We start from the raw sequence: 16390 nt of genomic DNA, 5'->3' as shown, positions 1-16390 counted from the left end.
TGATTCCAATGCATGTGCGCATCTGCACTCTGAGAAAAGTGGCATTGGGGTGTTAGGACAAGAGCACATCCTTACAGGGAGAGGTGGGATTCTCCCATGAAGGGAGTGGAGTTTGCCTCCCTCGGTCATCCTGGGCAGGGCTGGGAAGACCAGCCCTGGACAGGCAGAATGGGGTGCCTCTTCCCTCTGGGCCTCATGTTCTCAGGCATGGATTCCAAGGAGCTTAGGAGCGCTTGGGAATCCTCCTGGGCTGTGAGAAAGGCTGGTCTCCAGAGCATGGGGGTAGGTGGGAGGGAAGCATCTGTGGCTGGTCCTCCATGAGTGTGACCAATTCCCCCCAGAGCCTCCAGCAGTTCTTGCCACCTGAGCTGTGATGTGGGGACTTAGGGGAAGGACCTGCTCTTCTTCTCAGCCTGTGTCTACCCTTGGGCTGCGGGGAAGGACAAGGGGGAAGGGAATATAGCCCCAAGGTGAGCACAGCAGCAGAGGCCTTAGGAGGCAGTGGCCCTGGAACCTGCGGGAGGTGACTCCAGGCAATATGGAACAAGACCCCAGAGGCCCGGAGCAGTGTGGGAGACCACTGGGGTGCACCTCCCCCACCACTCTTGTCCAGAGAAGAGTGTGCGCTTGTCTTTCAATCATGCAGGGGGGCACTTCTGAGCAAACTTGGGCTTTCGTTGCTAGTCTTTCACTGGTACCCATGAACCACGAAGAGCCAGGCAGCACGTGGGTGATACATATATAAATTATTTGCCTTTCTCTAGATATCTGTTTATTAAAAACGCACACTTACATTAGTAGGTCTTTTACTTTGGATAAAAATCAATAGGGGCCCTCTTCCCTTGACAGAATAGGTACCCTCCAGCCAAGGGTGGAAGCGGAGCAGCGATTCTCGAATCTCGAGGAGAGTGGAGGATGGTTGAGAGAGAGGGCACGCCTCCCTAAGGATGTGTCGGATTCCAGCCTTATTCAGTCTGCAGACCCCTTCTGTGCAGGCTGACATGATACACTGTCCCTCCCCAGGGGAGTGAGCCGTGGCCATGTGACCCTCTGGGATGATGTGCGTGTGTGCTGAATGGGGAAACTAGGCGGAGAACCACAGCCATAAATTTTCTATAAAGTGCTGCTTTTTCCATTAACTTTTATTTTAAACTCAGGAGCATGTTTCCAAACTACTCTAACTGTTTCTGCCAGTTGTTCCCCAAATTCTCTATGGCTTTTCATGCCTTTTAATTCTTACCACTGACCTAGACCTTATCCCACCCACAAGCAATGTGGTTGCCCCAAATTTCTCACAGTTCCTCAGCGTAAGCCACGCCTCTCTTTCTCCTGCCCGTCTCAGGCTGCTTTCTCCTCCTGGAATGCCCGTGCTGTGTTCTCTAGCTCCCAAAATCTTGCTCAGCCTTCAGGTCCTCACTCACCTATAAATATATATATATATAGATTTATATATGTTACATAATTATATTTGTGTGTGTGTGTGTATATATAAATATATACATATAAATTTGTCATAAGAAATTGGTTCATGGTTACTGAGGCTGAGAAGTCCCGTGATTTGCCACGATTTGAAGATGCTGTCTCCTCTCTTCTCTCTTCTCTTTGCCTGTGTGCTCCGGGTGAGTGGGATCAAGTTCAGTAGCATGTCAAAGAAAAACCCAAATAACAGTGGTTGCAAGCAGTTAGAAGTGGGAGGTTGTGATGGTTCATTTTATGTGTCAAATTGACTGGGACACAGGGTGCCCAGATATTTGCTTAAACGCTATTTTGGGTGTGTCTGTGAGGGTGTTTCTGGATGAGATAAGGTTTGAATCTGGAGACTGAGTGAACCAGATTGCTCTCCCCCATGTGGCTGGGCCTCCTCCAATCAGTTGAGGGCCTGAATAGAACAAAAGGCAGGCAAGGGAGAACATATACATACACCTGCATATATATATCCTCTTGGTTCTGCTTCTCCAGAGAAGCCTGACTAATACGGAAGTCTAGACTGTGGCCACTCCTCAGTCACCAGAGATCTCAACTCCATCTACCTCACGGCTCCGCCATCACCATCTTAGCATGGAGCCTCCTTGTCCACGACGGCTGCTGGGTCGCAGCCATCAGGTTTGTATTGCAAGAATCTAGAAGGAGGAAGGGACAAGAAGAAAGGATTGCTTTTTCCTTTTAAGTAGAATTCTCAGAAGCCCCACATGATCCTCCATTTACGTGGCCAAACCTAGTTACACAAAGGACTAGGAAGCAGAGATGTTGAGCCACATAGCAATGGGCACTAAAACATCTTATTACTGACGAACATGGGAAGAATGGCTACTGAGAGGCCATTAGAAGCCTCAGCCACGTGCTGGCGCAAAGCAGCTGCTCACGGTGTCTGCTATTTGTACCAAAGGGGGCTCAGTTGTCACCGAAGGCTCACCATGCCTGGTCTCGTGACAACCTGAGTTTTGTAGGTCTGGGAACGTTTCTAGGCAGTTCCAAAGCCCCTGTCCTTGAACCTCCTTCCTCCTCCTAGATCCCGCAGGCAGGCTCATCATAAAACATCGATTCTCCCTAAGTTAATCTACCAATGTAATGTCAGCCCGATTACAATGCCAACAGGACTTTTTAGAAGCAGTAAAAACTGGTTACAAAGTTCATATTGAAATGTAAACAAGCAATAGTAGTCAAAAGTAGAATCAAGATCAGAAATTGACAGAGGAATGCAGGGCACCATAAAGGGCTTTCGAATCAATGGGGAAGGGTGCGTCTTCTAACGATGCTGTCGGACAACTGGATAGCCATTGGGAGGAAAGCTGAAGACCTGTCTAACCTTATCCTAGGGTAAACTCCAGATGGATCAAATATGTAAATGCAGTAAATAGAATCACAAACTTGAAATATTTTTTAAACTTGAAAAAGGCCTTTATGACACAAAACCCAAAAGCATAGAACAAATGGATATGTTTAATTCCATAAGAATAAAAATGATTTTGTGATTAAAAAAATGCAGATAAGGAGCCAGCCTCATGGCCGAGTGATTACATTTCCTGTGCTCCGCTTCGGCAGTGGCCCAGGGTTTGCATGTTCAGATCCCCAGCGTGCACCCACTCCACCCATCAGCCAGGCCGCGGAGGCAACCCACACATAAAATAGAGGAAGACTAGCACAGATGCTAGCTCAGGGTGAATCTTCCTCACCAAAAAAAAGGGCAAATAACATCAAAAGTTAAAATACAGATAGGAAAAAGCATTTTCCACTCATATCTTTAATCTACATGGAGTTCCCACAAATCAATAAGAAAAAGACTAACAACCCAACAGAAAAGAGGCAAAGGACATGAAGAGAGAATTCACAGAAAAGGAAATATAGATGGTCCTTAAACACAGGACAAGATGTTTAACCTCATTCATAATAAGATCAATGCAAATTGAAACTGAGATAGTAAATCACAAAATGAGATGGAATCTAGGTTGGTAAGGAGGGGTGGAAGGGGCACTCAGGCATTGTTGGTGGCGCTATAAATTGATAAGATGTCTGCAGAACAAGCAGGCAATATTTGTCAAAAATTTGAAGCATATATCTTTTGATTCAATAGATTTCTCTTGTCCTAAAGATACATATCCACACATTCAAATTTCCATGTGTGCAAAATTCTTTACAGCATGGCTTGGAATAATAAAATATTAGAAGTTGCCCCGTATTCACTGACAAGGGACTGATTAAATAAACCACAATTCATTTACACGGTGGAGTCCTGAGTGTCCTGTAAAAAGACTGAGAGAGGTCTTTAGAATTCTGTTCTGGAAGGATCTCCAAGATATATTGTTTAAGTCAAAAAAGCATGAAAAGCGTATTACAGAAAAGTGTATACATTATGTTAATGATTTGTGAAAAAAGGAGAAGGAACATATGTATCTACACTGTATCTGCATAAAATACCAAGAAACAGGAGGAATCTCCCGTTAGATGGGGTGGCCTGAGCCAGCAGAGGGATGGCAGTGAGAGGGGGCCCTTTCACTATACATCCTTTTTGTCTTTTGAATTTGTATTTCAATTCAAATTTGCTTGTATTATGTTACCTACTCAAAAATAACATTTTAAAAATAAAGCAGTTGGGTTTAGGTTGACAGAGAAACCAGATCCTGGCGTAGCAGAGGGTCATTGAAGATGTGAAAAACGAGAACGAACTGAAAGACTGTTTGGACTAAAGAGAAAATTCAGAATGTGGAGAAAGATTCAAAAGTCAGTTCCCTCAGGAAACGGCGCTGGGACAACCAGCTAGCCACATGCGACAGAATACAAAAATTAACTCCAAATGGATGAAGGACCTATACGTAAGAACCAAAACAATAAAACCCTTAGAAGAAAACATAGGGATAAATCTTCGTACCCTAGATATGGCGATGGTTTCTCAGATATGACATGAGAAACACAAGCAACTAAAGAAAACAATAGATAAATTGGACTTCATCAAAATTAAAAATCTTTATGCTTCATAGGACACTATCAAGAAAATGAAAAAACCTACAGAATGGGAGAACATTTTTAAAAAATCATGTATCTGTTGAAAGACATATTTAGAATACGTAAAGAATTCTTATAATTCAACAATAAAAAGAGAACCCAATTAAAAATGGGCAAAGGATCTGAATAGACATTTCTTCAAAGAAGATATACAGATGGTTGACAAGCACTTGGAAAAGATGCTCAACGTCATTAGTCATGAGGGAAATGCAAATCAAACCACAATGAGCTATCAATCACATCCAGTAGGATGGCTATTATCAAAAAGTCAACAATAACAAGTGTTGGTGAGCACATAGGGAAGTCAGAACGCTCATACCCTGTTGGTGGGAATGGAAAGTGGTGCAGCTACTTTGGAAAACAGTCTGACGGTTCCTGAAACAGTAAAACATAGAGCTATGCAGCTATTCCACTCCGATTTATGTACCCAAGGGAAATGAAAACATATGTGGACACAAAAAGTTGTACGTGAATGTTCACAGCGTTTACTCACAGTAGCCAAAAAGTTGGAAACAACCCAAATGTCCATCAACTGATAAGTGGATAAACAAAATGTGGTAGAACCATACAATGGAATATTCTTCAGCTATTGAAAGGAATGAAGTACTGATACACGCTACAACATGGGCGAACCTTGAAGACACTATTCTAAGTGAAGTAAGCCAATTATAAAAGACCGCATATTATATGATTCCATTCGTGTGAAATGTCCATATAGACAAATATATAGCAGCAGAAAGCAGACTAGGGGCTGCATAGGGCTGGGGGGACGGGGATCGATGGGGTGATAGAGTATGAGGTTTCTCTTCGACACGATGAAACGTTCTGTGATTGATTGTGGTAATGGCTGTACAAGTCTGCATATACTAAAGACCATTGACTTGTACGCTGTAAATGGGTGAATTGCGTGATATGTGAATGATACCTCTGTGAAACTGTTACCAAAAAACGTCAGGTGCCTCCTCCTGCCAAACTATTTGAACAACTTTAAAAGGAACGAGATACTGTCTGTATCTGTCTATAGGCGCTGGTTTTGTAAAGACGTCCATACCACATATTTGTGAACCATTTGTGGTATACGTATAGTGTGCTTACACACATTTGCACAAGTAAAAGTATGTCAGGAACCTTGCCCAGGGTTATCTGAGAGCAAGGCGAATAGGTTGAAGGGAAACTTTCCTGTTTACTTTATATACTTCTATGTTTGAAGTTTTTACAATGAGCACTTGCTATTTCGTTAGCACACAAAAAAACAAGAAAAGACAAACGTTGAGCTCCTTTGCCGACGTCTATCAATTCTCGAGCCCTTGCTACATGACATGCGCTGTTCTGATCTGATGTACCTTATCCCGTCCAGTCCTCGAAAGAGCCTTACACAGCCCCACACACTGCTTTCTCTATTTAGCAGGTGGGGAGGCTGAGGCTCAGTGGAGGTGAGGGGCTTGACCGGGCTTGCTTCCCTAGCTGAGAGGTGGCTGAGCCTGGGAGCAGAGCCCACGTCCCAGGGACCCCAAGCCTAAGCTTTCCAGCGCCACCCACTCCCAATGCTGGAATGGGACTCCAGCTATATTTGTAATTTTTCCAAAACGGACCCCTGGGAACCTGCTTCAACCACACGGGATGACAACAATAATCCAGTTAAAGTGCACGTATAACATAAACCAGGTTTGTGCAACAAATTTCAAAGTTTACCAAAATTAAGAGCCTAAATGACGCTAAAAGAGGCTCAGAGCAGCTGGTGATCAGCCTCAAAGGCGTGATTGATTCTTGTCTTTAAAATGATCCAGTCGTTTAAATATTCGTTAGGGACTCAGCGTCACTGGGGAAACGGGTTAAATGACTTAATTGAACGAAGTACCACAATTCACAATGCAAAAATAGCTGAAACTACTTGTTGATCACTGTACTTTCTGAGGCAGGCGGTGGAGGGGCACCAAAGCCAGGCAGCCCGATGGCATTTGAACAGCTCGCGCCTTCTTGGAAACTGTCCTCGGGGAGACGTATATTTTTCCTCATTTTGAAAATTGCTTCCAAAATATCTAATAATATCTCGGTGGTTTTGCTTAGAAAATTAAAAAAAAAAACTTTGCTCATGTTTTTAAGTGTCCTGCTTTTCTTTTCTTTTCTTTTCTTTCTTTTTTTTTTTTTTTTGAGGAAGATTAGCCCTGAGCTAACTACTGCCAATCCTCCTCTTTTTGCTAAGGAAGACTGGCCCTGAGCTAACATCCGTGCCCATCTTCCTCTACCTTATATGTGGGTTGCCTACCACAGCATGGCTTGCCAAGCGGTACCATGTCTGCACCCGGGATCTGAACTGGCGAACCCCGGGCTGCCCAGAAGCAGAACGTGCGAACTTAACCACTGCGCCACCAGGCCAGCCTTGTGTCCTATTTTTCTCAATCTTCTACAAACATTAACACTTCATAAGTAGGGTCCCAGGATTGGTGCTGTGAAGTTACTTACGTGTCTCTAAATGCCTTTCTGCACCAGGACCCACACATTGGTTCACCATGTGGTCTGTCCACAGTCTCCTTCTCCCTGCTCTCTCTGAGGTCCCATCCACAGCTTCAGCTACAACTTCCCAACATCTTTCTTCAGCCCTGAGTTCTTTGCTAAGTGCTAGATCCCAAATCCCAGTGGTCGAGTCAGGAAATTATAAAGGATCTATTCCAAGAATAAGGGAGAATAGATGCTGAGTCGCCAAAAACAGAAGACGTCTCACATCTTCTGAGCATCTCCAACTGGATGTCCCATAGACAACCTGCGGTAGCCCCATCACATCTGCTCCCAGCTCTATTTTTACGACTGTATTCCCCATTTTAATTAAAGTTATGATTAATGATCTGCTTCCTCCATTTGGGGACTTGGAGACAGGCAATTACTCCTTCGCCATCTTCTGTTGTTTCTACCTCTGAAACACCGCTAACCTGCCCTCTCCTCAACAACGCCAGTGCTCCTGCCCTAGTTTGGGATTTCAGCATCTCTTGCCTAGACTATTTCACTGGATTCTCATCTTGTTGCTCTGTCTCCATCACTCCCTCCAGAAAACCACTCTCACATGGCTGCTAAAATAATCTTTCTAAAGCGTAAATTGGACCCTCTTTCTTCCCCGTGCACTTGTTTTTCAGCTGCCCATCATCGTGTTATGCTTGGGGACCTCCCCACATGATGGGCCTTGGTGGAAGCCGAGGGTTGCTATGAGCAGGAAACCCACACTCGGTCAGTTGGATGTACCTGCCCCAGACATTGACTCTAGTGTTCTTGGCACAAGGATGGTGAGAGAATGGACAATATGTTCTGTGGCTCCAGCTGTGGCAACTACGTCTGGTTTCTGTGGGCAGCCAGGGCAACAATGCCAGCCACGGCACCCAGCATCCAGTGAGGCTAGTGGTGCAGGCTGCCATTTCAGCAGCCATGACTGTGGGATCCTGCCAGGCCTGGTTTTGTGATGTGACTTGGGCTGTTCCTCTGGCTTCAGAGCCTTTGTCCCTGTCCTTTATCCAGCCTGCTTCTTCAGCCTTCCTGGCAATTCTTTGAGCTCCCTGCTTTCCCTTTAAACAATTCCATTTAGCCAAATCAGCCAGAGTCAGCTCTGTTGCCCACAGCTATGCACCTTGACTGAGACACCCCTACCTAGCTTCTGGATAAAGTCTAAGCTCTTCAGCCTGGCATCAGAGACCCTCACTCACCTCTCCGCTTGCCCACTGTCTACTCCACAGCCCTAAGTGACCAAACCAGGCCCTTCACATTCATAGGCCTTTGCCCTCCTGTCATGCCCTTCCTCACCCGGTAAAATGCTGCCCAACGCAAATGGCTCCTCTTGGTATAATCTTTCCTCATCCCTTCTCTCCCAGAAAAACGGTGGACTTCCTCTTCTAGCCTCCTGCAGCCCTCGCTTTCCATAGCCTGAATGAATGCCTGGCGCCTTGTGTGTCCATGTGTCTCTGTCCTCTGAGAGGGTCACAGAGCAGCCGTGTCATCTTTTACATCTTTGTGCCTCCCACCGCAGAGCCTGGCACAGCAGATGTCACATAGAGAACCCTGAACAAACACGTTGGTCAATAACCAAAAGCTAAGTTACTGGCAATCAACATTCCAACTGATACTTGCTTAAGGGGCAATGTGGCATTCTTGCTTGATAAAGCGTGTTGGAAAGTGTTTCAATGCCTTGGAGAAAAGTGCTTAGTATGAATTGTTGCTGGCAATTTCTTAGCATCTCCCTCTGGGGGTCAATTGACCTGCTGAAGAAAACTGTCCTCCCTGGGTTCTGGGTGGCTGGAAAATCTCTCAGACTGTGCAGCAGAGAAGACACAGCTCTCTCCTTTGGCCCGTGTGCTGGGCAGTGGCTGTGCACTTCCGCTGCCTGCCTTCTACCTTCTTCCAGGAACGGCCCTGGTATTTTAGGGATCCACTTCCCCTCTACTCCTAGTCTCCGTGGTCAAACTGGGACGCCACACAGCTGAAACTTGTGTTCGGCTAATCGGAGCATGACACCCCCTAGGCGACAGTGATTGGCTTTTCCTAGGCCAGTGAGTTAGGTTTCCCATCACTTGGAACCAAAATGTTTTTTCGCTAGATCAGCCACCAAACACAACAGCCGCTGCTCAGAGCCACTGGGCCACCTCTCATATGGGAGCTGGGGCAGCCCCCAGGCTCTGGGCTCACAGCTCCATCTGGGACTTGAATCACCCAACCCACCCCTGCAGGAGCTGACTGCTGTCGCTCAGCTCACCTTCCTCCTAGGATGCCCCCAAATAAACCTGCTCACCCAGAGGCAGCTGTGCACAAAGTAGAATTTCTGGAAGCTTCCCTAGGGAGAGAGGGGGGTTCTATGACATACGCCACAGCAAGGGCTTTACAAGTCTCCCTCACAGTGGTCCCAAGTCTCTCCTCAGTCTCATCTGGCCTGGCACAGCCCTTGCTCCTCCCCACACGCCCCCAGGGCTCTGCCTCAAGCAAGCACTTCCCTATTCTCTCCTCAGGCAGCCAACTCCTCCCCGATCTCAATTCCAGGCAAAAACGGGCCACAGGCTGCAAGGCTCCACTGAGTTCCCTTTTCGGAGTGAGGGCACGGCGCCCTGCTCTCTGTGGATGTTGATGAGTTCTCCACAACCTGTGAGCCAACAAGCCTCACTATCTGCATTTTTAAAAACAGGGTTTTGGAGAGTGAAGCAACTTGAGCCTGACCCCGAGGCTGGTGGGGGGGCAGCGTCAGGACTCAGAGCCAGTCTGCCTTCATGATCCAGACGACACGAAGAAGCTGGTGTGGACGCCGTGTGCTGATGGATACGGGGGAGGCTCTGGAGGTGGTTGAGCACGCGCAGATCCACTTCATTACACGTGGGGAGGGTGTCAGGACATGTTAGGGCTTTTGGCAAAGAGACCAAAATATATGTTATGGAATTTTTCCTGGGAAAAATGATTGTAACGGTGACATGTTTGGGAAAATCGCTCCATTTCCCAATTTGTTTTCAGTTGGTCACAGCGATTGTCGCTGTTTTCCAGAAAGCTCAACCTGCTCGTGAGTAACGCTGATCCCCTCGTGCAGTCCCAGCAGTCATTCAAAGCAACAGGCTGTAAGACACCAACAAAAAGTGTCCCCAAATTGCTTTCCTGAACAAGACAAGCTTAGGCACGCGTACATTTGAGAAAATCCTTTGGAGGCTGTCAAACAGGAGCACGTGTGTCATTTTAGGGACAAGGGCCCTGATACAAGAAAAGATGACTGTTTCATCAGCAACACGAGATGCACAGTGCAGGGTGGAGATTCAAAGCCAGGGGTGAACGCTGGCCCCCCTCACAGCATCTGTATGGCTGAGAAATTACTCAACCTCACCACTGTGTTTTCTCAAGTATAAAATGGGGGTGGTAATAACACCTTCCTCCTTGGCCTCTTACGAGGATAAAGAGAAAGAATCTAAGGAGGAGAGCCCAGATCCCGGCACACTGTTAAGCCATCAATAGATGTTAGGGGTTCTTCTTTATTCTTATCCTGTGTGTATCATTTTTACCATTTGTATCAAAGGACGCAGATTACTTTCCCCATCAGGAAAAGCAGCAGTTGGGTTTCTAAGATCCTCTGCCATAAAGCAGTAGCATCTGTTTTCTTTGGCCTTTCTTTTGGGTCCAGCAGTCCCGAGAGAGAAATGACAGCAGGGTATTTTCATTTTGCACTTCAGCTGGAAAGAGAGGTGATAAACAGCATGGGCCGTAGGTGATTTGTAACACGTTTCAACTCTGGCCTCCAATTTTCCAGAATTCCCTCTTATTATGAGAGTTTCCTTGGGTAGTCTAAGAAAAAATAGCTCCCATCTTCTCCTCTCACTCCCCTCATATGGAGAAAGCCCCGTGAGCTCCAACTGGATCCACGCTGACCACCAAGTTGGACAGTGAACAAGCACCATGGACTGAGCACTGTGTCAGGTGCCTTCCCTGCTCGACCTTTCTTTTTTCTCAGTCAACCTTACGAGGAAGCCCCTGAGTCCAGAGGCAGCATGGCTCAGCAGCTCTGTCTAAGGACTCTAGACCCCCAACCAACTGGATGTGAATCCCAGCTGTGTGACCTTAGGAAAGTTACTCAGACTCTCTGAGCCTCAACATCTGAATCAGTGGCATGAAAGTTGTACCTGTCTCACGGGGTGGAGTGAGGACTTGCAGGTGGATTCTTAGATGGAAGAGACCAAGAACAGTGACTGGCACAGCGTCAGTGTTTGAAAGTACTTGATAAGTATCAGCTGCTATTGTTTTCACACCTACTTAGTGGCAGAGTAAGACGAATGGGCATCTATATTTTCTTCCGTCTGACATCCATATCCCTATCTTCTGGAAACCACGCTCCAATTTTACTTGGGGGCTCCTCCCCCATTTATTGCACACAGTCTTAGATAGGCTGTCAATCAAATTACTCCAAGAAAGATACAGAGGGACCAAGAAATGCCAATCAGATATTCTTTCCTGAAATGTGACTCTTAAGGATAGTGACAAAATGACTAAACATGGTTAGAATCTAGAAATTCATCTTCAGAGCAGCACAGACCAGGCTCTCCATCAGTTCCTGCTGCCCAGATCCCCAGATCTGTTCTGGTCACGTGCCTCCACCCCAGGAGCTACCTCTCAGGCTTCCTACGTGCAAATTCCAGAGGTCATTTCTGTGGCTCGCAGCGAAAGAACTTTAAGACATCCTTCAAGAAATCTTCCTACTTTAGCACAGTCCTTTGCTCCAAATATGTAATGACAGATACAATTTTAAAGGACAGACACTCTAAGATATGGTCAGCTCAAAAGAAGATAAATATGTCCAGGGCCAGAAACAGGACAGGAATGCAACATAGTAGAAGGCACAGAAGCCGCAGGCTGCTGAGCACTGGAGCCCAAAGCAGGCAAGGTACCTGGTGGTCTGGCTTTTTACTGGGTTAGAGGACTAAACATATTCCATATGAGATGCAGCACTGGTTCCAATCTGTCTGCTTACGTTGGCATGTGGATCTCCTGGTGGGGAAATAAGGCTGAAACAACTCTGACCCACTGCCTGGAGCACTGGTTTATCTGAGGTTCTAGACCTCAAGAGGAGGCTGGAGAAAGAACCTAGAATTAACCAAGGTCACCTGCTGGCTCCTTGTCTGAGCCTAGGATTTCTCTAGCATCACCAAAAAGCAGTCTCTGTCAACCTGCATTATAATGCTCAGCCCCAGACGGGAGTAGATGTGGCTTAGTGAAGACGATTGCAAAAATGAAAAACCGATGGAGAAGGCAAGAGACGGAAGAGAACAAATCAGAACAAAAGAAAACACAAGCCCTGAAACATCCTACTCAAAATAAGCCAGCAATTCATATTCCAAAATCTAAGGGTGAATGCAAATACTGAAAAAAACCAACAAAATCAACAAGTGGAACATGAGTTCACTCCAGACAAAATGAAGTTTATAAAGCAGTCTGACAAATATTTCTAAATTATTGTAAGCTGCTCAAAGAGATTTTTAAAATTAAAATGAATTACTTTTAAACAGGTAGAAATGAAGAAGGCAGAATAAAATATCAAGTAGATGTGAATGATTTAGAAATCTTAGAAATGTATTGTCTTTGAAAATTTTCAAAACTTAGTAGAACCACTATGGAAGACGGTTGGCAGTTTCTGACAAAACTAAACATACTCTTGCCATATGATCTGGCAATAATGCTCCTTGGTATTTACCCAAGGGAGTTGAAAAGTCACGTCCACACAGAAACCTGCACATGGATGTTTATAGCAACTTTATTCTTAGTTGTCAAAACTTGGAAGCAACTAAGATGTCCTTCATAGGTGAATGGATATATAAACTGTGGTACACCCAGACAATGGAATATCACTCAACACCAAAAAAATGAGCTATCAAGCCATGAAAAGACAATGAAGGAACTTTAAATGCATATCACTAAGTGAAGGAAGCCAATCTGAAAAGGCTACATATTATGTTATTCTAACTCTATGACATTCTGGAAAAGGCAAAACTACAGAGACAGTAAAAAGATCAGTGGTCGCCAGGGATTGGAGGGGGTGGGGATGGAGATGGATGAACAAACAGAGCACAGAGCATTTTTAGGGCAGTGAAAATACTCTGTACGATTGTATAATGATGGATCCATATCATTATGCATTTGTCCAAACTGATAGGATATACAACACCAAAAGCAAGCCCTAATGTGGACTATGGACTTTGGGTGATTATGATGTGTCAGTGGAGTTCATCATTGTAATAAATGTACCATTCTGGTAGGGGATGTTGATAATGAAAGACGCTATCTATATGTGGGGGCCACGGGTGTATGGGAAATCTGTACCTTCCCCTTAATTTTGCTATGAACCTAAAACTGTTCTAAAGGAGGTCTTAATTAAAAAAAAAAAAAAAAAAAACCTCATTAGACAGGATAAATTCTAGATAGAAACTAGTTGAGGAGAACATTAACAAATTCAAAGATATTACTGGGGAATTCACCCATGACACAAGATACAGAGACAAAGAAATTAGAAGATACATTAAAAAGACAGTTATGAGACCTAAAGGCCACTTTGAGACGTTCTAAGAAGTATCTAATAGGAGTTATAGAAGCAGGGAATGGAGAAAATAGAAAAGACATGTTTGAAGAGATAATACCCGAGAAATTTCCAGAACTGAAGAAGGGGTTCTCAGAGTGCAGTGTGAGTACCAGTCAGCATAAAGAAGGATAAATCTATACCTAGAGAAATTGTAACAAAACTGCAAAACATCAAGAATAAAAAGCTGCCAGAAAGAAAAGACAAATTGCTTGCTGATAGAACAACAACTGATGACAGACTTGTCATCAGCAACAATGAGAGCCAAAGACAATGGAGCATTATCTTCAAAAGGCTGAGGGTGGGGGTAAATAACTCAACTGACAATTTTATGCCAGATAACCTATCACTTACAAATGATAACAAAAAGTTTTTTATTCACACAAAGACTAAGGTTTTACCACCTACAGACTCACACTAATTATTAAAGGTTTGTTTTAAGGGTACCTCAGATTTGTTTCACTCAGGAATAAGACACAAAGACATGGAAGCAACGGTCATGAAGGCAGTTTTTATACTCACAGATCCCTAGAAACAGGAGGCATGGCGTGCCCCATGGGAAAGCACCCGGGTCAGTCAGGAAGCAGAGAGTGGGGAAAATGTGGGCGAGAACCTTTATTATGGTTTTGGCAGGAAGGAATGGGCAAGGGGGTTGAGCAGGCTTAGGACTGGCTGGTTTGAATAACTGAGTAGATTATTCTGAGCTCTGGGGCAAAGGGGCTGTCTCTGGTTGCCTAGTAGCTGGCCTTGGGGTGATTAGGGCGGGTGGCTAGTAGTCCAGAGTGTTGGAGTTGGATGAAAGACGTAGTGCAGGTACGGGCTGTGGATTGCCGGGTTTGCATATCTATGGCTTCCAAACCAGCAGAAGATCAACTGGATTCAAGAAATTTTTAAATATTTATTTGACAAAAGATAGGATAAATAAAATGGGAAGTTATAATTTGGAAAATGATATTTGTAACACATATAACTGCCAGGATGAGATTCTATAATTTATAAACAACTCCTAAAACTCACTAGAAAAAGGAAAACAACATTGTTTCAAGAGTATTTGTTAGGTTTTGCTGTTTTAAAAATACATAAAGCATGTACGGCAGGACGTTAGGGTTCGATCAAGAAAAGTTGTTGATGGGCACACCAACGTCTGTTCTCATAGTCTCTTTACTTTTCTGTATATTTTTAAAATTTCATAATATTTTTTAAGAAGTAGAAAAAACCATAAATGTTACAGCAGGATCAAATACATCCCCATTCGATGCCCAAGTCTTGACATTGTCCACCACCCTAGAGAGCAAATGCTCACTCTTTCCTCCCAAGAGCGGTCTCGGTTGAGATGGAGCAGGCTGGATGGTGGAGGAAGGCAGCTTTGTGGACATGGCTCTGCCAGGCAGCGGAGATCTTTGCCTCCCTGCTGCAGGGACTCCCTTTTTTCCTGCTGTTCTGAAGGAGCTGGAGATGCCACACAGGTGGCAGATGCCGTCCTCCAGCTGGCCTTGCTCCAGGGAATTCAGTCCCCTTTAGCATGCTTTTCCCACCAAGTCTTCCATATGGTGTCTAGCAACAGGGAACCGCTGGCTGCTCCACAGGGCTCACAGGGGGTGGAAGGACTCTGCTGTCATTTCTGCAGCAGGAACCCCATTTCCACTGACTCCTCAGGACTGCTCGCTCCCCAGCATTCCAGGATTTTTGGGCTAGGGATTTCAATACAAGAAAATCCAGTTCAGCAGTTGGCTGGAGGAAGATAGATAAATTGGAGTAGCCTTCAGGCCATGGGATGTTTCAGATGCCACATCGTACACTTTTCCAGAGGATTTAAGCTTCAAAGATATAAAGTTTATAGAAGTTTCTCCTTAAGAAACGAGTTGGGAGTTCCAGGGAAGCCGGCAACTCCAATTTAAGCCAAAAAGCATGTCAATACAAGCAGCGTTCAACCCATGGCTGCCTAGCTTTCATTGATTACAAAAACTTGCCTCTTGGAGAGATCTCAAGGGCATTCTGCTGAATGAAAAAAGCCAGTCCCAAAAGGTGCCATGTATGATTCCATTTATATAACATTCTCGAAATGACAACATTATTGAGATGGAAAAGACATTAACGGTTGCCAGGGGTTGCCAGGAGATTAATTGGGCGGAAGAGGACTGTGACTATGAATGAGCAGCATGATAGTGGTGGTGGAACAGCTCTGTATCTTGAATGCAGTGGTAGTTACAGACGTCTACACCTGTGATAAAAGAGCATGGCATTACATATACACATTGTACGAATGTCGCTTCCTTGGTTTTCCACTGTACTATAGTTACATACAATGTAATCACTGGCGGAAACTGGGTGCAGAGTACACAGGATCTCGGTACTCGCTTTGCAACTTCTTGTGAATCTATTATTGTTTTAAAATTAAATTTTAAGAAGAAAAAAACCCTACTTGCCTATAAATAGTTAAACTCATAGACTAGGAGTCAGAAACTATGAACCACATGCCAAATCGGGCCCACTGCCTGTTTTTATATGACTTGCGATCAAAGGTTAATTTTTATATTTTTAAGGAGGTGAAAAAAATACCAGAAAAAGAGAATGCCTGTGACACACGAAAATTATGTGAAATTCAAAAATTCCAGCGTCCACAAATAAAGTTTTACTGGAACACAGGCATGCATATTCATTTATGTGTTGTCCACGGCTGTTTCCTCCTTCCCTCAGAAGAGCTGAGCTGTTGCTGCAGACAGCAAAGCCTAAACTGCTTGCTATCTGGTTATTCACAGAAAAAGTTTGTCAACCCTTGCGATCAACAGTTAGCATTTCTACTATTCCACTATTATGAAC

Source organism: Equus caballus, chromosome 1, assembly GCF_041296265.1.
Source record: "Equus caballus isolate H_3958 breed thoroughbred chromosome 1, TB-T2T, whole genome shotgun sequence".
Taxonomy (NCBI): domain Eukaryota; kingdom Metazoa; phylum Chordata; class Mammalia; order Perissodactyla; family Equidae; genus Equus; species Equus caballus.
The sequence above is the reverse complement of the archived record's forward strand: the minus strand, read 5'-3'. Positions refer to the sequence as shown.